General features: G+C 46.0%; 1 non-coding gene across 1 annotated transcript; it reads right to left on the bottom strand.

Moving 5' to 3' along the window:
• Positions 1-22,785: 22,785 nt before the first annotated feature.
• LOC125409111 (U6 spliceosomal RNA) lies at positions 22,786-22,892 on the bottom strand. The gene has a single exon (XR_007234691.3). It is a non-coding gene; the product is annotated as a U6 spliceosomal RNA (small nuclear RNA).
• Positions 22,893-24,750: the final 1,858 nt, after the last annotated feature.

The following is a 24,750-nucleotide window of genomic DNA, read 5'->3' as shown; positions in this document are numbered from 1 at the left end:
ATCATTTACCGGAGACACAAGTAGTTATTACTGAGAGCAATCACTGCAAATCCTGTTCCTTTAGTGGAAAGTTATACATGAAACTTCTTTATCTTTTAATAAGAAGCCCTCTAGCCAGGCAAACCTGTCCACCTTTTCTCAACAGGAGACCGCATAGCTCCAGAAAAAGCAAGGCCTAATTTTCACACATGAAATGAGCTAACAAGGTGATTGCAGCCTTGGGGAGGAACCTGGTTGCCTGCTGTTACCAAGCTGACAAAGCTATAGTCAGTCTAGCCATCCATATCATCAGAGATCTGAGAAGAATAAATTATAGCAGGAAGTATAATCCAAATGTCCCATGTACCAATTAAAATGACATACTCTAGTCCATGGTCCAGTACCTGGATGATCATCTGAGGTTCCTGTGGTCTCCAGGGTCTTGGGGACAGAGGTAATAGGACAGCATCAGGCTTTGGCCACCAGGCCCAGAAGGTGAGGGGCAGACTTTCCTGTGGAGGAGGAACATGGTGGAACTGACCTGACTTTGTCTAGGCAAAGTGGAACAATCAACTCTCAGTGTCCTGTTTGACAACAGTTTGGGCTGGGTCCTGGCAGCAAGTCCAGCATGGGGGCCGCCTTTCCCAGTAGTTAGCATGACTACAATCCAGGTGGGGGAGTCATGGTGCCACGTTGTCGTCTTTGGAGACCTTGGGGTCATTGCTAGGAACTGAGGATCTCTGTCATAGTAAGCTTTTTCCATTAAGCATTTTAAATACCATATTCATCAGATCTCTGACAAGCTTAAGGACCATTATCTGTTAAGCATATCTGAGCTAAACAAACTTAGGCTTAACCTTGAAAGTACAAATTCAAGAAAGCTGAATAAGGTTTTTCCTATAATCATCACATCCATCCTTAGACTGATTACAGGTAAAGTTCTGAACTTAAAAAACATTAAAGAATCTGAGCATTTAAAAGGTGACAGTCTATTAACTGTGTATCTTAATTATTGTTAACAATTTACAATAAGTTATTACGTTTTATAAGACTAGGACTTGCTAGGGTAGGGCTTCTGAGCAGGGACTGCGGTAGCCTAGAGGCTAGCATGGCTCTTGACAAGCTAATAGGCTACACTGTCCTGTCAATGGAAGGGCCACCTTTTACCAGAGATAAAGAGAAGACTCCCTTTCTAGCAAGCAGGAACTTTCTTAAAGCCCCTGCGAGAATGTGGGCTTCGTCTAAATGCCCAACCTTGGGAAAGGACTTTATAATTTTATCTCTTATGTTTGAGCCTTAAAAAATAACAATTTCTCAATTGAAGCTCCTTTTAGTGTCAAATTAAACTTTTAATTCATAAACACAGTCCACAGAGAGACTGGGAAGTTTCCTGATCCTTTTATAGTGTGCCATTACAGAATATAACAGTCTCTTATATGACTCAGTTTATCAAAATAGCTTAAGTGTAACAAAGTTAGGAAAGATAAAGAGGCCGTGCAGAGGTTCACAGGCATGAATAGCCTGTGGGTAAGGAGAGACATTCTCTAAGCCAGGGGTTCTCAACCTTCTTACTGCTCAGACCTCCAACCAGCTCTCCATGTTGTGATGACTCCAATCACAGAATCATGCCCATTGCTATCTCACAACCCCACTTTCGCCACTGTTATGAGTTTCGCTGTAAGCATACAACATGCAGGTGTCCCTAGGCTACCCCTGTAAAGAGAACTTTCAACCCCCCAGAGGTTGAGAAGCTGCTCCAAGCCCTTTGCCAGACTGCTTAGGTCATTGTCTTGCTGAATTATAAGATAGGAACATCCCAGTTTCTGGGATTTAGTATTTAGTGCTCATATCTGTGACCCCAATTTTAATTTTTTATTTGTTCTTCCATTCAAATATTAATAATATAAAACATTTATAAACTTAAAATGTCCCATAGACTTGTATATTTAAATATTTTAAAAGCTGCTACTTTAAAAATATTCAGTTATTTTATTTAAATTCTGCAAAACACCAAAAATTCCTCTTAAAGAAATTTAAATTTTCTTTAAGAAATTTTTCTGAAATAACAACAAATAAAGAACATCTTTTGTAATGGTCTGCTCTGTCCCTTAAGAGACAAGCCATGCCCACTTCCCCCTCCCCCACCCCTTCCCCCCAGTCCCCTGAGGCAAGCTGATCTTCAGCTTCCAGCTTGAGTTCCTTCTTTTTCTGTCTTCCTCTGAAGAGGCAGCTTCTGTCTCTCCCTTCACCCCACTTCTCCCCTTCCCCCTTTCTGTCTCTCTCTCTCTCTCTCTCTCTCTCTGTTTCTCTCTGCTCTTCCCTCTTCCACCCTTGCCCCCTCTCCCCTTCCCTTCCATAACCCACTACATAAATATCCAACCTCACTTGGCATGGAGTGCTGTCATGTCTCTGTCTCTCACCCGCCGCATGGCTCCTTTCCCGGGACCAGCTGCCTTTGGAGACTTGCGGCATGGTCTCATGGCATGCCCATCTGTCTGTCTCTCCTCGTGGGACTTGCTATCTCTGGTGGCTCACTACAGCCACTTGGGAACTGTGCCATCCCTGCCTGGAACTGGCTGCTCTTGGGACCGCTGTCCACTGCTTCTGCTTAGGGACCTGCCCCTCGGGAAATCCACACCATTTTTACTTAATCCATTACATCTTTTACTTCAAGAGGGAAGATAGAGGACACAACCAAAATCTGCATAAGGCAAAACCAAACTCCAAAAGTGTGGACAACTCAAAGCTCAGTATCTAGGATTCATTCACAATCCTTTGGGTTTTCCCGAGGGTCTGGCAGCATAGACATAGCCTGCCTTACAGATCCCAGCCTGCTCCAGTTCACTGTGGCTGGTGCTTCTGGTGACTATCACATGGCTCCAGCATTTCCAGAACTGCTAGGATTCCTCCATGGCAACTGGTTCTCTCTCTCTCTGAACTTTAGACCTGCCTCTCATTTGCAAACCCCAGCTGTCCCCTATGGCCCCCTTCATGTCTTAAAATCAATACCATTGGTTTTAAATAAAATTTAAAACTTAAAAATGATTCCCATTTTTCAAAGTTTGGCTGCCAGCGTAAAATATATTCTTGCATATAAATACATGGAGGTACGGCTTTAATTATTAAACAAGCATTGTTTTTTTAAATCTTATCTTTTATAAACCATGTTTTCAGGATTGGGCAGGATTTATCACAAAAAATTCCATCCTAATCCAAAATATCTTGAAGATCTGTTGTTGCCTCCTTGGTTGGCCCAGTGCATGTAGTCACCTTTAATGAAGATGATGGTGAAGTCACATGACATCCATTTTTTCCAACTTTAGAAAAGATGGCTCCCAGCCATGTAACTGCCCAAACACGGTGAAGTCACATTACATCCACTCTTTCCAAACCTAGCAAAGATGGCTGTCAGCTGTATGGTCTCCTAAAGATGGTGACAATCCACATGTTGCTTATATCCCAAAATGGAATGGAATCATGTCACATGGTTCCTTTAAGATTACCTGTGAATAGATTTTTAACTATAAATTCCCAGTGTTACCAGTTTTTTAAGTTAACTTTTTAAATAGATTTTACAGATTTTTTAACCATATCCAATAAAATAAATGTATAAGTCTTGAGGTACAGCATGCTCACCTAAGCCGAGTCTAATTGTCCTGGCTACTCTGCTTTGTCTTCTTTTTCTGTCAGTGTCAGGCAGCTCAGACTGACAAAGGACGCAGAGGAAACTTTTAAATATACTTGTGGTGAGAGAAGGGAAAACCATAGCCCAACTCTAGAGCCAGCTTTACAAGAAAACAGAACATCGGAAAACAACTTTATTGCTATCCTCACCAAAAAGACGTCTTAACTCCTGCTAATCCGAATCCAGCAACCAGAGATCTCAGAGATAAATTCTGAGCCCCAGTTTTGTCAGCAGTGGTGATTGGCAGCTGGCACATTGACAGCAAAAATATCTGGCTTATTTCTGTACCAGCTCCATGTCTAAACAACACTTAAAGACACACCAGAGAGCACAGACAGACAAAACTTTCCATGGCAGATGCACAAAACTTTCCAACCAGGAGACCAGAACTAGGTGGGCAGGCAATGTCCCACTCTAAGCCCTGGGTGGGAGAATATTTGGTTTCTTTCTAACCCATTTCATTTCCCAGATAGGGATCCCACAAAACAGAACCAGACTGTGGCTCACCAGGAGGCCTCTGTAGATGCTGGCTGCTTTTCTCAGCATGGCAGCTCACTCCTGCAGTTTGTGAACTGAAAGCAACGGCAGAGCCTTGGACCAGCTCAAGGCCCAGGCCTCCTGAAATGTGCCTTCAGCTCCTGAGCTCCAGAGCGAAGGTCCAGCCTTAGGATTTGGGGGAGTGATTTGGATCCCACTGGGGCCTCCAGAAAATCTTAATCCCACTGGTTGAGAATAAGGCCACTATCGCAGTTTAAAGCCAAATTTGAAGTAAGTTTTAATCAAATACTGGCCAGGCAGATGACCTCTGGTCAGGTCCATCTCTGGTATACCAGAAAAGTGATTCCACATCACAATTTACAGCAGCTAAGTAGTTCCTATCGGGTCTAATCAGGGTCAAGTATACATCCTGACGTATTTCCTGCCTGTGAACCCCCCACCCACATGTGATCAAGCACATCCATTACAGATGAGTCAAACAAACTTGTTCAGGGAGTGAAAACCTGGGACTTGTGGTCTCCCATAAACAACAGCCTCCAGCATTTCAGGAACTGTCTGTCCTTGGGCAAGGGGCTTTGTAGATCAGAGGCATTTTTGTTTCATGGATCTCTCAGGCATAGTAATTAAAACTTAAAATGTAACTTTACCTCTCACACTAGCTGCTTCTTGATCCAGTCAAGTTGGCAGCCAAGATTTACCACCACAGGAACCTGGAGAGACAGCTCCACCAAAATGCTTGCCATACATTTTGTTTGGATGCATCCATTTAGCTTGTATCTCTAGCACTCACTTCAAAATCTGGACATGGCAGGGCATTCTTGAAACCCCAGCACTGGAAAAGGAGATACAGGAGTGTCAGGTCCCAAAAGAAACCTGGAGAAAACTCACTCAGTATCTGTGGCTCCTCCCAGCACCTCTCACCCCAACCCCTATCCAAAACCTCTCCAGCCCAGGGGCTGGACTTCCCTTCCCCTGAACCTCTCTTTCCTATATAATTCATCTATTCTGACATACATTCACTTGATACTTGGCTCTGCTCTTGGCCTCCTGGTCTGTGGCTCCTCCCTTGGTCCACTTGTCCTCTCTTCTCTCCCCCATCTCTCACTCTTTCTCTCTCTGTGTCAGTCTCCCCCTCCCCTCCCCCTCTTCCCCCTCCCCTCCCCTCCCCTCCCCTCCCCTCCCCTCCCCTCCCCTCCCCTCTCCTCTCCTCTCCTCTCCTCTCCTCTCCTCTCCTCTCCTCTCCTCTCATGGCCCAGCTTAGTCTGGACCATTCTAGATGCCTCTGTTTGTTCTCTCCTTCATACCTATAATAAAACCCTTCTCCTCAGCCATACCTAGGAGTGGTCATGTCCTCATTTTCATTCCCAGGTGCTCAAAAACGGGGAGGGGTATATATGATAAATGAGCTCTCTTCAAAGGGACTCGGCCTCTTGGAACCAAGCTGCTGATTTGACTCTTCTAAGGTAAGTACGGATCCTTTGTTTCTGCTGGCTTCTGCCACCTACGATATTTGATTCCAAATTCTAGAGTCTGCTTCCTCAGCTTCTTTTTGCCTCCACCTACTCTAACCATGCATCTTTCCTTGCCTACTCAGTAGGTGCCTTCTCTGGCTCCTGGAGTCTGCTGTGCCCTCCTGGGGCACCTGTCACCCGGGCATCCTTCCATCTTTCTGGCTTCTGAAGCCTACTGACACCCCTTCATGTGGGCCACTGGCTCCCCTGCCTTTACTGGGAGCCTACCTTTTCCCAAAGCCTCTTCTACACCACCTCTTCAGCTGGTTTTTCCTCTATGGGGACCCCCCCGCACCCCCAGAGCTGCTTGCTTCATCTGTTATCACTACAAAAGTCACACTGCTGTGCCAGGGTGGGTGCGCCCCTTGCTCTACTGTACCTCTATCCGGGGAAAGGGATGCCTTGCCTCTGTGATTGGGACATTTCTCTCTGACGGGTGTCTCCATCTGCTTGGGGATGCCTCGGGTTGAAATTCTTGTTACCTGTGGCTCTCACCCCCTGTTCCCTTTGTTCTCTGTTCCTTCCTTGAGCTTCCTTCATTCCCCTAGGGCAGCAGATCTCAACCTCCGGGGTGTGATCCCTTTGGAGGTTTCACTGGTGTCTCCTAAGAATATGGAAGACACAGATGTGTACATACAATTCATAACTGTAACAAAATTATAGTTGTGAAGTAACAATGTGAATAATTTTATTTTCTGAGAAATCGTCATACTGATATCCAAAGGGGCTGTACCAGTTTGCACTCCTACCAACAATGGAGGAGTGTTCCCTTTACCCTACAACCTCTCCAGCATAAGTTGTCATCAATGTTTTTAATCTTGGCCATTCTGACAGGTGTAAGATGGAATCTCAGAGTTGTTTTGATTTGCATTTCTCTGAGGGCTAAGGATGTTGAGCTGCTTTGGAAATCAGTACAGCAATTTCTCAGAAAATTAGGAAACACTCTACCTCAAGACTCATCTATACCGCTGTTAGGTATAGACCCAAAGAATGCTCAATAGTACCATGACAACATGTGCCCAACTATGTTCATAGCAGCATTATTTGTAACAGCCGGAACCTGGAAACAACCTAGATGCCCCTCAACTGAAGAATGGATAAAGAAAATGTGGTACATTTACACATTTGAGTACTACACAGTGGCTAAAAAAAATGACATCTTGAAATTTGCAGGCAAATAGATGGATCTAGAAAAAACCATATTGAGTGAGATAACCCAGACCCAGAAAGACAAATATCATATTACTCACTCACAAGTGGCTTCTAGACATAAAACAAAGAAAAATCCAACCTACAGTCCACAACCCTCAGACAACCTAGACAACAAAGAGGATCCTAAGAGAGACACACATGGATCTACATAGGAAGGAGAAAAAGACAAAAAAGATCTCCTGAGTAAATTGGGAGCGTGGGGGTCATGGGAGAGGGTAGAAGGGGAGAGGGGAGAAAGAGAGGGGAGCGGAGGAAAATGTATAGCTCAATAAAAACAATAAAAAATAACTTTATGGTTGGGGGTCACTACAACATGAGGAACTGTTTTAAAGGTCACAACATCGGGAAGGTTGAGAACCTCTGCCCTAGGAGCTGCAGTTCTGAAGTTTCTCTACATTCTCCTGGCCTCTATGATACTGGAATTCTCTCTTATGCAGAATTCCTGTTTGCAACCTTGTTCTTTCTCTCAGCTCTCTCTGGAGCTCTGGTGGAGTTCTTTTCTGCAATCCTCTCTTCCTTTCTCCTCAGACTCAATCTCCTCTTTGGACTCAAAGATTTCACTAAAGTCTCATTGTCTTACGGCAAATGGCTTGGCCTCAATCAATGGCCAAAAATTAGCACCCTCGATTTGGCACCCCTGGACTGGTCAGTTCATTTCATATGTAAAAACCTGACCTTATTTGTCTAGAGCTACTAGGTCTCCAGCTGAAAGAAATGCAGGTTCATACATTACCTTGCTGACAGACTTCACTCTGAATGAGATAAACTCACAAAATAGGTTGCAATATAATTTTTTTTAAAAAAAACTATTCCTTTATTTAAAGGAACTTGCTTTGCAATGACTGCTCTCAGTAATCAACCACCTGTGTCTCATGGTAAATGAGTGGATGGAAAGTAAAGGTTTAAAGTTTATGTAGATTGTGAGGGTCTAAGAAATAATTGAATGTATGTAATCAGATGGAAAAGTACAAAATGAGTACCTTTTCAGATTTCTTTCCTTCTTGATATACGCTATTGTTATATTAAGACTTCAACAGTTCAGAGTTCTAACGTTAATCAGCGGAGTTCTGATAAGCTATTACTCCAGCTCTAGCAAACACTGACTACTGTTATCATAGTCATAAGCTCACAAGTGTAAATTTCTTTTTGTTGTCTTCTAAGCATAGACTTAAAAGTGCTTCTCATGAGACTCTATCTCTGTCCAATCTATATATTCAACCCTCAGGATATATAGGAAAAGCATTCATTCTTCTAGCCCAGAATCATTTTTGGGTCCCCAGGCTTTGGTATGACTCAAAAGCATGCTCCCATTGCTTTTCCTACAATGTAGATTTCAGTACAGATTACGGACAGTGGTAATGCTAATACATCTAAAACTTTTATATTTTTATAAACTTAAAAAAATTCATGTAAGCTTCAGGAAGTCTTGAGACTTGGATCCACCTATCACATGTCAAATGTACTCTAGATTAGTTCTACTGCCAATCAACAGGCTAAGCGCTCCCCTCTACTACCCACCCCTGAGGGTGGCTCCTCCTTCTTCTGGTCTTGGGACTCCTCACCTCCCCCAACCACCAGGACCATGGGCCTGGAAGTTTCAAATGTACACCCAATACAAAAATTTCCCCTTAATTCCTTACCTTCACCTTTTTTCCCTAGTCTGTATCTGTCCCAACAGGTTTCCAATCAACTGCCCACAATGTGCCAGTATCGGGCATTCCTTCCGAACCTGCTCCCCTGACTATTTTCCATGTGGTGAGCACTTCCCCAGCCCCAGGTAGTCCCTGCAGCACCTGGGCACACAGAGGTGCTCCAACCTGCACTCCTCTCTCCCCTCCTGGCTTTGACCCATTCCAGCCTTCCTGGGCCCCCAGCAGTGATGTCCCTTATTGTCAACAAGAAGATTAGAATGTCAGATCCCAAAGAAATCCTGGACAAGTCTCACTCAGTACCTTGGCTCCTCCCAGCACTTCTGACCACACCCTCTGCCGAAAGCTCTGCAGTCCAGTGGCTGATCTTCCCTTCCCATCCCTTCTTACATAAGCCAGCCTTTTTGGCCACACTCGCACTTGGTTCTTCTCTTTCTCTAGGCTCCTGGCTGACTCACTGCAGGCTTCTTGGTCCTCAGCTCCTCTTCTTTCTCTCTTCTCTTCCTCTCTTGCTTCCCCTCCTACCCCATGACCCAGTTCCGACTGTACACTTCCAGATTCCTCTGACTGAATTCTCCCGTACATCTGCAATAAAGCCCTTCTCCTCGACCATACCTGGGAGCAGTTACATCTTCGTTTTCATCCCTCTGGTGCTCAAACCCAGAGTGGCATGCTTGAGATGGCTTTCAAAGGACCTGACCTCTCTGAGCCAAGCTGCTGATTTGACGCTCATTAATAAGGACCATTTGTTTCAGCTGACTTCTGTCACCCACCATATTCAACTCTAAATTCTAGAATCTGCCTCTACAGCTTCTTCCCCCTATCTACTCTATATACTAAGACTTAAATGTTTAGAGTTTTAACAAATCTCTGGGGCTTCACTAGCCAGCCAGTTGAATTGATGCACTCCAGGTTCAATGTGTTATGTGATTTTTCTTGGGGAGATATGAAGAAAGATTTGCCACCCTACATATGGCACCAATGACGAACTAAAGAAATGATTGTACCCACATCTAACTTGGCAAGTCGATGAGGGTTTTTTGATTACTTCCAGAAGTATCGGTGAGGAGTTACAGGAGCAGTGATAACTAAAAGGCTACCCAGCCTGGGTGACAGTCTACAAGAGCTAAAACCCTGGGGCGCTAGTCTCTGTCTCTGTCTCTGTCTCTGTCTCTCTCTCTTGTTTACTTTTTGTCTCCATGAGCCTCCCTTCAGGATGGAAATGTTTTAATTTGGAGTATTTTATTTCCAGAATTTATTTAATTTATTCTGCACCTTCCACAACATTCTCTGAACCTTAGAAGCAAGATGGAGATGCGATTCATTGCTATGCTACAGCATCAGCCACTCAGTTTCACGACTATTACCAGTGGTTATGAGTCTCCCTGGCACATCATCATTGGTAAAAGCAAATGTTTTTTTTTCCCCATGACCACTTGAGGCTGATAACAATTACCTGTGGGTGCAAAGACAAATGTTCAGAGGGCAATTTGACAAAACACCAGTTTAACAAAGCAATAGCAGTGGTTTCGCCACTAAGGCCTATGACTTCCCCAGTCACAAGCTCTAGTCCTGGCTTACAGTACTAGTTGGGAGTTGCCTCCTGTGTAACAGACCTTACAGGCCATTGGAAAGCAGTTGGTTGCACCCATGACAGTCATGCATTATTGTACAAGTAGGTATGTCTTGCCTGATATGCTTGTACTCCCAGGACAGTTGGTGACAATTGTCACTTGGTAACATGTGTAACACCCTCCAGTAAAGTCAACAAGGAGGGAGCTTCCAGCTTTGTCCCACCCTGATTTCTCTGTGTCTTGTACCCAAAGCATGTGGGATCTTCAGCAATGGGGTCTTACTGTCTAGTCCTAACTAACACTAGAGGTAATAACCTTTATTCTTTGTGAGATTTTGGGGGTTTCCATAGCCACAACTCATAAGGATGTAACCCATGCTTGCACCTAGGAATTTCACCCAACAATCTTATGACTCCTAGAAACATCTTTTTCCGTTTATGGAGGGTGTCTTCATTTAAAATTCTTAGGTGTTATCTTTATAGTTTTTTATAGATATTTCTGCAAATCTGTAAGGCATTCACATATAGCCAGGTGTCCCAACTTCATTTCTGTTGCTAAAATACCGTGATAAAAAGCAACGTAGGGAAGGAAAGGGATTATCTGGCTTACAGTCTTGTTTGGGAGACATTGAGGCACAGGCTTAATGCTGAGCAAGAGCAGAAAGAATGAGTAAGCAGCTCAGGTCCAGCCTGGGGAATGCTGTGGAAGGCAAGTGACACATGGGACTGAGGTAGATGGCTCGGTCTCTCTCTCTCTCTCTCTCTCTCTCTCTCTCTCTCTCTCTCTCTCTCTCTGACTGTGTATGTGTGTCCAGGGGTGGGGAGAAAGAGGGAGAGAGAGAGGGAGAGAGAGAGAGAGAGAGAGAGAGAGAGAGAGACTCCCAGAGAGGCCTGGGGCGACAGCAGTAAGTAGAGTGTTTGCCCTGCAAGTCTGACAACCAGTGCTCAGATCCCTAGGACCCAGGTAAATCCAGAGGCAGCAGCCATGGCTATAATCCAAATCAACCTTCCACAAGATGGAGGTGGAGACAGAAAAATCCCTGGAAGCTCCCTGGTAGCTATCCTGCCCCTCAGAAGGGCGAATAAGAGACCTTGCCTCAGAGCTGAGATTATCCTCTACACACATGCTAAGGCAACACACACACACACACACACTATTGATACAGGGCTGGAGCAGAAAGAAGGCCTGGGATCCCTTCCCAATAGCTGCTCTGGAGAGAAGTCACCCTCTCCCTCCAGAGATGCCCTGATCTCTTAGGATGAGGGTCCCATTTCCCAACACTGCCACCCAGGTGCTCTGGAGAGACTATTTTTTCACTAGGGAAGTGTTGAGACCACACACAGAGAGCCAATCTCAGCAAGCTGTGGACCCTGCTCCTCCCCTCACAGGCTGCTTTGCTCTGCCTTGCATCTCCTCCAGGAAGTAGGTGGTGGGAGTTCAGGGCACGATTGCCAGGCCTCACTTTAGCTACTTCCCCCTCCGGTCATTGCTTCTTGTTTTTCAGAGACAGCCCTGCCCCACTGTGCATTGCCAGCAACAGAGTGGAGATCTGATCAGGAGTCCTCAGATGAGACCTGAATAAACCAGGCCCAGGCATGGGCTTACAGCAATGGTTCTCAACCTTCCTAATGCTGCAGTCTTTTAATTCGGTTCCTCATATTGTGGTGACTCCCCAAATATAAAATTTTTTATTGCTACTTCATAACTATATTTTTTCCATAACTATATTTTTTGCAACTGTCATGAATCATAATGTAAATATCTGATATGCAGAATGCCTTACATGTGACCCCTTGGGGGTTGCGACCCACAGGCTGAGAACCACTGTGTTAGAGACTCACTATGAAGCTCTCTCCTTCACTAAGCTGTGGGGGTGCAGATGGATGGCCAGCTTGCCCTGAAACAGGGTAGTTCTGCCGGTGAAGGAAACCAGTGTGTGTGTGTGTGTGTGTGTGTGTGTGTGTGTGTGTGTGTGTGTGTGAGGGGGCAACAGGTTGGACAGAGGAGAGGGCAAGCAAAAAATCTAGATATGATGTCCTGCAGCCCCTGGACCTGTCAGGTCTCAGAGCCAGTTACTCCAGGCTTAATGTGGTCCCTGACTCTGTGTATGTGTGCGTGCGTGTGTGCGTGTGTGCGTGTGTGCGCGCGCGCGCGTACAGAAGCTAGTGTGAGCTGGTTCTCTGTTGCTGAAAGAGTGACTGCAAACTGCTCCATCATCAAGTGGAAGCCTGTGTGAGACACTAAGTAGGTGCAGTCCTTGCACAGTCAGTGTGGTCAGCTGCTCCAGGGGCCTTTGTCTTCCCGTACTTGGACTGGGAAATGTCTTTCTCCCCTTATTACTGTTTGACCCTCACAACAGCTAGCATTATCAGGCGCTTTGGCATCTCCCTAAGTGGCTTGTGCTTCTTAATTGGCTGCCTGGAGAGCTTGTGAAGAAATCAGTAGGGAAGAATGCTGGGCTTGATTAGCTATGCCTTTCATTGGAGCCATACCTAAAGAGGGCAGATTCCTGTGCATCAGCAGGGAAGGATACTGGACTTGATTAGCTATGCCTGTCATGGGAGCCATGCCTAAAGAGGGCAGATTCCTGCACATCAGCAGGGAAGAATGCTGGGCTTGATTAGCTATGTCTGTCATGGGTACCATACATACAAGGTAGGTTCCTGTGCTATAACCTCCCAATGTTGTGAGTCACTCTTTGCCTGGTGTTATATGGGCTCACTCAATAGAAGGTAGTCTTCCTGAGTTTCCAAAGCTGATTTCCCAGACTTATGTCACTTACTAGCCTGACTGAGAAATTGGAGGTGGAAGGATATGTAGCCAGAGGAGATTGGGGGATCTGGGGTAGAGGGAGATTCATAAGGGATGTGGACCAGGGGACATATGTGCAGTGCCTCCAGCACCTTCATGGACAATTGTTCCCCTCCTGTGGCACCTGCATGTGAAGCAGAGGCCCAGGCTGGTCTGCAGAAGGTACACCTGCTGACCGAGCCAGATGCTCACCTGCTGACCCAGCCAGATGCCCACCTGACCCAGCCAGATGCTCACCTGCTTACCGAGCCAGATGCTCACCTGCTGACCCAGCCAGATGCTCACCTGCCGACCGAGCCAGGTGCTCTGCCGCCTGTCCCTGGCAGATGTTATCTGTGTCCAGTGTTTGTGTCCCTGTAAGAGGTTATTCTTACCAACTCCTAGTCATTCACTGGGGCCTTGCCCCAATGTTCTCTTTCCCTCCTGTTGCAATAACATCGCAGGCCCATTAAGGGAACGCTGTTGCCTGCTAGTCAAAAGAGTAAAATCTACTTCTAGATAGAGACATGGCACTGTCTCTGCACTTGAGAGTTAATCCAGTTGGCCAAGGGATTGCCCCTCAGGAAGGCAGGATCGTATTAATTCATGCCAAAGAGATATACAGAACAACTATCCCTTTATTAAGATAGTCCTTTCCAGAATTCCTCCCCAGAATACAGTTGCTTACAGAATAGTCATACAATATCCTAGTCTGCCTGATTTCCTGAATTCCTCAGAAAAGCTCAAGGTTCCTTTTCTTCCTTTCCTCTCCTCTCTGTGCATACCCCTAACACTTTGGGCCTCACTTTTCTGCTAGGCTCCCCTCCCCACCACATGGGTGCTTGCCTATTCACCAAGCGGTTGACCTCCATGCCGGCCTAACTCAAACAGAATGGCTCTTTCCCCATTAGCATCCTCTGGGAAGCTTCTGAGATTTAAAGCTTGTGTGCCTGAGGTTTTTTTTCTCCTAAATTCTAATAAATTGCTTTTAAGATTCCTTTTGAGTTTATTGTTAAATCTTTTGTTAATGAGACTAAGAACTCCAAGTAGAGACTGATTTCCTGATAACATGTGATGGCCACAAAGGGACACCCCAAAACTTCCAGCAACACTTCCTCTCTGATAGAGCGGTTTAGAGCCCCCACTTGGGATAAGTTTTACTGTCCTGGATTTCTGTCCCCACTAGGCTGTGATCGATTTCTTCACCATTTATTATCAAGCAAAATCCATGCACAAATATTAAAGAACAAAATGGGAATCTCAACCGAGTCATAAGCAGCTGCTTACACCCACAGTCGCTCATGGCCCTGTTCAAAAGGCCTATCCCAAATGAAAACCCCACCTCTTGGGCCAAAACACTCCTCTCAATTGGCTAGGGAACCTGTGTCAGATTTCCCGCCACAAGGCTGTGTGTCCTGTTCTGCTTTGGTCCTGCCCTGGCACCTGGCTTATGACTTGGTGCCGCACAGGTGTTCTGTCAATGCTCCCTGAACCGACAAGGTAATGATTCCATTACAGAGACCCAGGCAGCTGAGGAGCCAAGGAAAAGGAAGCTCTCTTTGCTACAGGACTCCTCTGACTGTCTGCTCCCTGCCCAGAGGTGGCCTTGTCTCTAGACCATTCTTCTCTGAAGGCTGTGCAGCCTTGGCCAGGCCAAGGACATTGAGGTCAATTAGAGGTAGTGTTGACGGGCTAAAGCCTGTTTTTCTCGGCACTTCCTGCAGATTGAACTGAGTGTGCTAAACGCATAATGAACCTGCTAAACTCTTTAATGCACTTGCAATTCTTATTGATTCCCTTGATGATTACATATAATTTGCTGAACTGATTTGGCTGTGTGACTTGAAAGGCATTTGGAAAAAAATCTCTGTGATTTGTCACTCAGCTCACCCCGGACTTTAAAATGAAGGCAGGGACACATTAAGAAAACAGTCACGGTTGTGACCTGCATCACTTTTGATGGATGGCCCATATTCAATGAAACAAAAAAAATTGTACTGAATTCCATTCATGTGCCAGACCTCATGGGAGCAACTGGGGTTTCACTGTTGGATAGGAGTGTGCTTCTGGCATCGAAGTGCTCAGGATCGGGGTGGGGTGGGGGCTGGAGGAGGAGCGGTGGGTAGGCAAGCCCACAAGCGCTTACAAGTCAGAGAACAAGGGCACAGGGGAGCAGTTAAACTCATTTGTTGCTCTGTGAGGTGTCACATTTACCAATTACTCGTCTTCCTCGGAGCCCTGCTTAAGGGTCCCCCACTCACCCCCGCTTCTGTGTCGGATACGTTGAATCAGAGCTGCCATTCAACAGATGCTCGGTCTTCACGGGGACACTGTTTGAATAAGAAATGTCCCCCACAGGCTCCCTGGGTTTGGTCCCCGCTGGTGGCTCTGTTTGGGAAAATTATCGAACCTTTAGGAGGTGGAGCCTCACTAGAGGTAGTGGGTCACTGGGGGCAGACTTTGAGGTCTTATCTCCTGGTCTCACTTCCTGTGTATGGAGGCCACATGATCCCGCCTTCCTGCCCATGCCGTCCTGTCTTCCCTTCTTGCTGCCATGTCTTTACCGCCATGGTTGGATCCATTTTGGAACTATAAATCCAAATCAGCCGTCCTGATCGTAAGTTGCTCTTGTCAGGTATTTCCTTCCAGCAACAGAAAAAGAAGCTGGGACAGATGGTGACCTTTGAGACGGTGCCTGAGTCGGACTTGCAGCTGGTTCTGCGGGGGACTCTCCGGGGGAAACAGTCAGAGGAGCAGGAGCCAGCTGTCGGTCTCACCTCCCACCTTCCTTGGCCATTGATGGTGCCAGTTATCCTTTCAGACCTCCTTGCCCCATCCTCCCTTCACCCCAAATGGTCCAGGTGGAGCCACACCACAAACCTTCACCCCTACAAACCCAAACCCCTGTGTGTCTTCTAAGAACAGCAGGCAGCCAAGCCTAACAGGCCTCATCTGGTGCTTTCCTTCTGGAATCTCAGCCTTAAGTCCCATCCAGGGTTGCTAAACACAAACTCTTGAGATCCTTGAAACTGAAGGATTTATGGAGCTGTTACTAATGTCTACAAAAAAAAAAGAACCGGGTTCCAAGTCAAGTTTTGGCCAAGTCCAGTAACAAGGCTAAAACGATGGAAGGCTGGAGAAGGGCCCACTACATCCAGAACTACTGGAGGGAAAACCCATGTTTCTCCTGCACTGGCAGAAGAGAGGGGTGGGGCATGAGCACTCTGTGATGTGGGCTGGGGAGGAAGGTCAGCTTGTATGTGCCTGCTGAGTTAGGGCTTCTTGGGGCTGAGTCAGTGGTTTAGCTCCCATTCTGGAATCTCATGTGGCCTTTTTCTTTTCTTCCTTCCTTCCTTCCTTCCTTCCTTCCTTCCTTCCTTCCTTCCTTCCTTTCTTCCTTTCTTTCTTTCTTTCTTTTGTACTCAGGACAACTTTGTCTCTCCTCCCCTTCATCCCCACCACCCACGTAATCAAACTTAAAATACCTCAGAAGTTTTCTCTTATTAAGGTCTACAGGCAACTCAGTAGTTGAAGCTAGCTTCATAGTCCAGAATCCCAAAGTGAAGCACTGGGGGAGGCTTCTCCTCTCCCAACCCCTCCTGGGAAAACTGGGTCCATGCTCATTCCTGTGCGCACATCCAAAACATGGATATCTTGTCCCCAGCCTCTTCCCCATCTCAGCAAAAGACATTCCCATTTATCCTTCTGGTTAAGCACCTTATCACCTGCCCCCCTCCCCCTTTGAATTATTTTTCTACCTGGTTGTTGTGCTTTAAATATAGCTTGTCTTCTCTAAAAATCATGTTGGAGTTTTAGCCCCATGGTGAGACATTAAGAAGGTAACATCATTGAGAAAATGCCTCCATAAGATAGACCGGTGGGCAAGCCTGTGTGACATCTTCTTGATTAATGATTAATGTGGGAGGACCCAGCCTATGGTGGTTTGAATAAGAAAAATCCCCAAAGGCTCATATATATGCAGCTTGGTCACCAGAGAGTGGCACTATTTGAAAGAATTAGAAGGATTAGGAAGTGTAGCCTTGTTGGAGAAAGTGTGTAACTAGGGTTGGATTTTGAATACTCAAAACCTAATACCAAGCCTACAGTCTCTCTCTTGGCCTACAGTTCAGGATGTAGCTCTCAGCAAATGCTCTAGTACCATGCTTGCTGCCATGTGGGTCATGGACTAAACCTCTGAAACTATAAGAAAGTCACCAATTAGTTTTCTTTTGTAAGAGTTGCCTTGGTCATGGTGTCTCTTCACAGTAGCAAAGCACTAAGATACAGCCCATTGTAGATGGTACCACCACTGAGCATGTAGTCCTGAGTTGTACAAGAAAACAAACTGAGCAAACCATGAGGAACAAGCCAGTAAGCAGTGTTCTTCCATGGCCCCTGCTTCAGTTCCTGCCTCCAGGCTCTAGCCTTGAGTTCCTGCCCTGACTTCCTCAGCAATGGGAGCACCAGGGAGGTCTTGGATACCAATTGGTAGAGTTTAGACATTAACAGATGCTGAGGGCTTGAGGCATTTTCAGCAGAGAACATCCCATCTACATCCTCTATGTCCATGGTATGTTATATTCTTCTTTCTCTGCTTCCTCAGTGTTAACTCCGTTCTCAGACCTCATGTCATAAAATGGCTGCACTGGCTCTAGCTTATTGATGTTCCTTCTTATTCTCCTCTAGATGGGAAGAGCTGTAGTACATGTCTTAAATTCTTAAATTGCTTTCTGTGGGCCAGGTTCACCTCCCCCGCCCACTCATGGTGACAAATACTCTAGAATATTCTTTTATGTTGTGTGAATATATATCACTGTGATTGGTTTGATAAAGAAGCTGACTGGTCAATAGCTGAACAGGAAGAGATTGAGTGGGAGAGCCAGACTAGGAGGAGGCTGGGAAGAAGGAGGGTGGCTACTGAGGAGTCTCGAGCCAGACACAGAGGAAGCAGAAAATAAACATGCCATACTTTAAAAAAAAAAAGGAAAAGAAAAAAAGGAAACACCATGTGGCAGAGCATAGAAAAGAAATATGGGTTAATTTAAAATGTATGAGTTAGCTAGTAACAAACCTGAGCTATTGGACGAGCATTTATAATTAAAATTGAGTCTCTGTGTCAGTTATTTAGGAGTGGTTCCCCAGGACAGGAAAACTCCGCCTACAAGTGCAAGTGTCTCTGGAAGCAAAACAGAATTCAGTTTTACTAGAAGTAAAAGCACTGACAAGGCAGGGGGAGAGCTGCTTAGGAGGAGACTTGATGAGTCCATTTATGATTATTTATTCACAATCTGCATACAACTCTTCTTTTAGCGGTGGTGGTGGCAACAGCTTGTCTGTGTCTTCTCTGGTGGAGGGGTTTGGTGGTGAGACCAGAATGCCCAATTCTCAGAAGGTCAAGTTTTATGTTGGAATTTGCTTCCTGGATGACCTCAACATGTGCTTATTTCTTTGCCTCATCCCTTATTTCAGGAGCACAAGAAAGGTTTCCCTCCGAGAGCTGGAGAACTTGGGTAATCCTCGGCCCAGCATTACAGCTTCACACATAGTAACAGAACAGCTCTGATAATTCCTTCCGTGCACAATAGACTCAGTTGTAGGTGAATCATTGGTTCATAAAGCTTATGGAGAAGAGAAGAAAGCAGTCATAGCACTTGCAGAAAAGAGCCTGGATTTGTCAGCATGAAACACAATCCCTTCGAACTGCAGAACAGAGAACGGAGTAGTGGAGAAGTGGTCAACAGGAAGGCACAGACCATAGACCATGGGCTTCTGGGCTATTAGTAGGCATTGGATGGGTCAGCTATCCAAAGGTCCCCACACCGCATGACTTCCCAGGCTTGTCCTCGCTGTGCCTGTGTCCCTATTGACTCTCCAATCTCTGGAGTTCAAAACCATTTTTTTTTCTTCATCATACAGGGGGAAAAAATGACCCACTTATCTGCATTCAAGGGACGCATTCATATTTCATTCTTGCCCCTAACGGTAGCTCCTTTACCAGTTTCCTTCCATCCCACTTTTCCATGTCAGGCTTCACTGCTGCTGGAATCAGCCTGTAATTTTCATTCTGTAGCCTCTTCCCCTTTGGGTGATTACCACTCTCCCCATGTAATTACCAGCCTCCCTAAATAGAATTTTAATGACCGTAAGACATTTCATTGTGTGTCTGGGATTGTTGTATTTAATCATTTGCTATTTTTTGAACCTCCAGAGGTTTCCAGGTTGTCACTAGGGGCTGATCACTTATCAATGACTCATTTTCTGTGGAAACTTACTTCACATCTCTGATAGCATCAGGAGGAAATAATCTGGGATGCAGAAATGCTGCAACAAAGGTTGGGACCTGTCTTGGGCTCTTCAAAGAGTGTCAACGCTGTAGTCTTGTAGGTAAATGTCAGGCCTGTTGGGAATGTTGTACTTGCAGAAACATGAATGTGCACACGTTCAGCCTTTGCAGAAATGCCTGTGCACACGTATAGCATCTTCTATGAGTCATTGCTAATATTGGGAAGATCTGACCTTTGTAACTAGGGAAACAACCCTTGAAGTCCCCCAGGTTGGTGTCAGAGGAGTCCAAGGAGGCTTAAATGGCTGCCACTAACCGACGGCTTCTGATTGAGACACCAGACTAAAGCCTAATCTTAGCTTCTCTGTGAAATCAGACAAAGCTGTGAGCTGAAAGTATGATGTGACCCAGGCCACTTCTTCCCCTTAGACACAGCTCCACATCCCTTTTCTGGCTTTCCTGGTCCTCAAACACCTCTCAGGGGCACGAGAGGACATGTGAAACGTGAGAGTCAACAGCTGAAGGGCTTATGCCTTATACAAGCTTTCATGTGTGAAAATCAGTCTGCATTCAGAGATGTGCACACTGTACACGGTACAGATAGGCAACTTGGTGAACAATATTCCATGGAGCATCTTGAGTACCAACTCCCAGACCAGCAAATCAAACAGAGACCAGGGATTCAGAAGGCTTTCTGCTGCGCTTGCTAGCCTAGTTCTCTGGATGCTGTTAAAAAGAGGGACGGTCCCGATGCTTGTGTTCATGGTTTCATGAGGATGATGCTCCAGAACAATGTAGCTTAGTGAGGGTATGTATCATCTTATTTTCAACTCCCTTAGCTCTAAAATATGTGCTTCACATTCATCCATTGTCCTGTAACATTTTCAATATATGTTATTATACTATTTTTAAAAGTTAAGCTTCATTAGAACACAGCCATGGCTCCTCCCCTCCTCTTCTCCTGAGAAGTAACCTATTATCCCCATGCTTCTCAAGTTGAACTGGCTGAGTTGGTTGCTTTGAGGGGATTACTCAGAGATCAAATCCCATGTCCTCATATGACCTCTCTGATGCTTCCTGGGGCTGCAGGACTACAGGAACAGCAGTGGTGGCGACACCCATGGGGGCAGCAGCCAAAAGTGCAGATGGACCAGTCAAGGCCCTGACCTTTTCAGCAAGTGGGAGGGTGTCCTCAGTCTCCACAGACAGACAGGACCTGCTTGTACCCATTGATGCTACAGCGTGGCACAATAGTTGGGTGATCAATCTGCAGAGACACACCGGCAGCATTTCAGACGTCCTCCAAGAATCCAGAGTTCGGAGTCTATTCTGTCGGATCATGCACTTCCAGGCTGTAAATGCTGCCATCGGCTGGATGATCAGCCCAGAGAAGAAACTCGGTACGTGTGACAGCATGGCTTCTCGGGCTCTCGCTTTGTCTCTGTCTTTACCAGCTCACAGCACTCAGAATTTCAGCGGTGCCCCTGGAGATTTTAGAGGTGAGGCCTAAAGGCCTGGAAGAAAGAGGTCTGCTCCCACCCCAGACCAGTGTTCTTGCTGGCACAATGACCTCACACGGGGTGATGGCACCAGCATGGACAGAAGCCTGCACTTTACAGCCCAATAGTGTGTCCCTGATCTCGGTGAGGTCCTCATTGGTGAACACAAAGCCCACATTCCCCTCCCTATGAGGCAGCAGTTCCTCCACAGCTGGGAAGTTTACAGATGCCCCCATAGCTGTGCACATCCTGGGCTTCTTCCTCATCAGTGCCATAATCTTTCTTCCCAGAGACATGCTGGTCTACTGATCTGCTTGGAGTTCACATCGTTTGCTCCCACAGTGAAGCATTTTGGGTAATCATCTCAAAGAGCTTAAGGATGTAGGTAGACCTCCAGGTCACTCTGTTTTCCCTGGGCATCACAGCAGTGTCTTAGGGATTGTCACATAGGATTTAAAGACAATGTCACTCTAACAAAGATGCCTACCGAGAAATCTTTTATATTTTTTCTATGGCAGTTTCCCTGGTTTTTTGAGACAGGGCTTCTCTGTAGTTTTGGTGCCTGTCCTGGAACTAGCTCTTGTAGACCAGGCTGGCCTTGAACTCACGGAGATCTGCCTGCCTCTGCCGCCTGAGTGCTGGGATTAAAGATTTGTGCCACCATCGCCCAGCCACATCTGATGTCTTAATCAAGACCAAGAAACTCAGGGAGGAAAGCCATCTGTGCTGATCACAGACTTCTTTCCTTCCCATTGTCTCCTGAACAATGCAGCAGGAAGAGCTCCCACAGTGTTTGCATTGCACTGGGTATCCTAAGCCATCCAGAGGTGACTCAGAGCCTACAGGTGGAGGTAGGCGGCTATATGCAAACCCTATACCATTTTATATGAGGGATCTGCATCCTCCAGTGCAGACATCTGCTGGGGATCCCAGAGCCAGTCCCCATGTGACAAATGAACACGCTCTTGGCCTTTGTGTCAGAGTTTGCTGACCGGGACACTTCACAGATGATGGGCAGTTGAGTTGCTTTCCAGTTTGAAGGTGTCCCCAGCAATCCCTGTAGCACCTGTCAATACCTTTCTCTGTTACAGTTGCTCAAGACTTTCCTGCGGTACACTCAAGACAGAGTGATTCACAAGTCCAAAGCAATCGAACCCGTTTACATTCTCCATGTTTGAGGGCTTTTGAAGCTGCACATCGTCCTAGCGCCCCCATGTGGCCAGACAGGAATAGTTTTGTGAAGTGTTGAGAAATAGAATCTCACTTTCATTTACTCTCTACTAAATAATGGCGTGAACATTGAACATTTTGTGCATTTGTAAGCTGGTTTTTGCAGGCGAGATTGGGAGGGGGAACTCTTGCTGTTTCTTTTCCTGTGAGTTTCATGTTATTTGCAGAGTCTTTGTTTGGCTATTCGTCCTGTGAACATTTGCCAGAATTCAAGTGGAGCCATGTACTCTAATAAAACTCTAATAAAAAATGCCCAAAGAAACAACCTCGGAAAGCTAGAATCTCTCACACATACACCTGTCAGTAAGAACAATGACAAGTGACATGGCCAGGGGCGTGCAGAGACCACCACAGCCTGACAGAGAAAATGCTTCTGCAAGGTCAGATGCCCATCGGTTGCCTGTTTGGGGGAACTGGCACTACCTGTGAGTGACCCATGCCACTGAGGGTGACTGCTGTATGTGACCTTTTACAAGTCCCCTTTGTCTTCCACTGCTCTGGGAATATGTCCTCCTGAGTTTCCCCTGCATGTGCCTTCTGGCTCAGCTCAGTCTTCGGAGACTACCCGCTTGTTATTTAGGTTGGCACCCTTTCTACGCTTGATTTATAGGACTCCTTTCCAATATCCTTCTCAGCAATGTTCCGTCAGGACCTCCCCCACCTGTCACTACCCACCATACTTTGCCGTTGATCCTTTTCACTTAGCAGGTTTGGATTTTAATCAAATCAACTCTTTCCCCTGTGCTTTGTGCCTTTTAAATTTTTAAAATTGAAAATAGATTTCTTTCATACAATATATTCTGATTATAGTTTTCCCTCCTCCGACTTCTCCCACTTTTTTTCATTCTAAAAAAAAAAAAAAACCTTTTCCGTTTAAAAATACGAAATGCTTCATGAATTTGCGTGTCATTCTTGCCCAGGGCCCGTGTTCATCTTCTCTGTATTGTTTCAGTTTTACTGTATGTGCTGCTGAAACAAACACTTTTTCCTCCTCTGATCTGAATAATCAAAAAGTACTTTCTTATCTGGACATTAAAAAGAATTTTCCTCCAATGTCTTCAAGTCATTCTCTGCTGGATTCTAGTGACAGCATGCTCATTCCTTGGGCAGTTTTGTGAGGTGAAGCTTTATGTTCTCTGCTGAGGTCAGGAACTGAGGGAGTCAATGAGTTCCTCGGGGTTCATAATTGAGAATGACAAAATGGGGGAGAGATCATGTCCACAGTAGAGATCCATGTCTATAGTAGAGATCTGTGTCCACAGTAGAGATCCGTGTTCACAGTAGAGATCCGTGTCCACAGTAGAGATCCGTGTCCACAGTAGAGATCCGTGTTCACAGTAGAGATCCGTGTTCACAGTAGACATCCACGTCCACAGTAGAGATCCGTGTCCACAGTAGAGAGAGAGCCATGTCCACAGTAGCCCAGAACTTGCCTGGGATCCTCCCATGGTCACAGGTTTACTTCCTTCTTTTTGGACAGGTTGGACAGGAATGCTCAGTTCACTTCCAGCAGAAGGCAACTTTCTCAGAGAAGAAAGTGGGTTCTGGTCACTTGCCAGGACAGAGTATGACTTCCTACCTGTGTGTGGGTTCTGGTCACTTGTTAGGGCAGGGTATTACTTCCTACCTGTGTCTTCATGGATCATGTAGTTAGACTGGGAACCACTCCGGGTTCATGGCCTCCCATTACCAGAGTACTAGGCCATGTCAGCTTCCTGCCCATATGGCAGGTGAAGTCTCCTCTAGGGCAGGCAGTGTGCTCCCTGTTAGCTCATGGCAGAGCGGCAAAGGTGGCCCCTCTAAAAAGGCCTTTTTTGTTTCATTATGCTTTTTTTTACAAGTTTGAGGTCTGCCTGTTGGCCTGGTGTCCCTGCCCTGGAAAGCTCCTGAAGATAATTCACTCTAGGCTGGTTCTCCATAGCTCTGCCAGGACGTAAAAGTGGCCATTTTGAGGTACAGATACATCTTACTTCGACAACAAAGGGTTATGACTTGCAATGAAAATCACATCCTCAAGTGGTCAGCCCACTAATGAATTATTTTTGGTCACAGTACCTAAATCCAACATTTCCTCTAGTAGGCTCATATCAAAGCCTTTCCCCCCAAAGGCAACCTCCCCCTGTGCCCACTTGGATGCTTCACATCATAAAGAAAGCCACTGCTTGACCTTCTAGGTCTCAGCTCACCAAATTCCCACAAATTGTACTTGAACTCTCCTGACAGGCGAAGATATCCTAAGGTGACATTTTGTGTCCCCTGCATCCCCAGAGCTACCAGACCACTGGAACTGAAGAAATCAGAATTTCTCAGGCATCTTACAATGGGGAAGGAAAAAGATGGGCCGTGCTGCAGGGCAGATAGGGAGCTTGTCCCCCAAGAAAGATTCCACGCAGATATCATATCTTGTCAGAGCAACTTGCAGGAGAGGCAGGGGCTGATACAAGGATGGATCAGTCACCAGTGGGACCACATCTTGACCAGGACTGCTTAGCTACACATACTCTCAACCCGTACTTAGACCTAAATCTCATGCCAGGACCCCGAAAGACAAATTGGGACTCAGCAAACCTCTCTGTGGTCACTTGGATAAATTTTCTTTCTCTACTTTTGACTATTTGGTCTTTTTAACTGGCCAATTGTAGGAAGGCAGCTAAGCCTAATTATCAGGGATCCAAGGGATCACCCTAACCATAACTATCCCAGGGAAAATTACACATTTGGGGTGTCACCCACCCACAACAAGCTGACCCCAGGCAGGGAGACTAGGTCGAATGGTTGGAACAGCAGCTGCCGTCAGTTTATTGCAGGGATCACCCGCCTGAGTCACCATTAGCTGCTTT

The sequence above is a fragment of the Myodes glareolus genome, chromosome 14 (assembly GCF_982192425.1).
Source record: "Myodes glareolus chromosome 14, mMyoGla1.1, whole genome shotgun sequence".
Lineage (NCBI taxonomy): Eukaryota > Metazoa > Chordata > Mammalia > Rodentia > Cricetidae > Myodes > Myodes glareolus.
Note: the sequence above shows the minus strand (reverse complement) of the source record. Positions and strands in the feature narration are given on the sequence as shown.